The following is a 341-nucleotide window of genomic DNA, read 5'->3' on the forward strand; positions in this document are numbered from 1 at the left end:
GGGGGGGGGATCAGTGGCCCGGGCTATTGGAAGGGCTCGGGGGAGGGGCCTCTATGAGCAGGGTGGAGTTCCTTGAGGACAGGGTAGGGACTCGGAGTCATGTGATGGAGCTGAGGACGACTATGATGATGGTTACTTCATAGGAGTGTGGACTGGGATCATCCATGGCGGTGGGAATGGCTCCCTCTGTGTCTGTACAGCCGTGATGTAACGAGGCCCAAAATACGAGGCCCGGCACTCGCAAGCCCAGACAGTTGGTGCTGATGGGAGACTGATGGCCGGAAGTGACAGTGGAAGTAGACTGGGGATCCGTATCATGCGTCGCAAGCGGGGGGGGGCAG

General features: G+C 59.8%; 1 protein-coding gene across 1 annotated transcript in view; it reads left to right on the forward strand.

Annotated features, from left to right (window-relative positions):
* AREL1 (apoptosis resistant E3 ubiquitin protein ligase 1) overlaps positions 1-341 on the forward strand; it is a 14,581-nt gene that overhangs the window by 12,447 nt on the left and 1,793 nt on the right. The gene's annotated exons all lie outside the window — the stretch shown is intronic.

This window comes from Nanorana parkeri, unplaced genomic scaffold (genome assembly GCF_000935625.1).
Source record: "Nanorana parkeri isolate BGI_ZX_2015 unplaced genomic scaffold, ASM93562v1 scaffold4052, whole genome shotgun sequence".
NCBI classification, from domain to species: Eukaryota; Metazoa; Chordata; class Amphibia; order Anura; family Dicroglossidae; genus Nanorana; species Nanorana parkeri.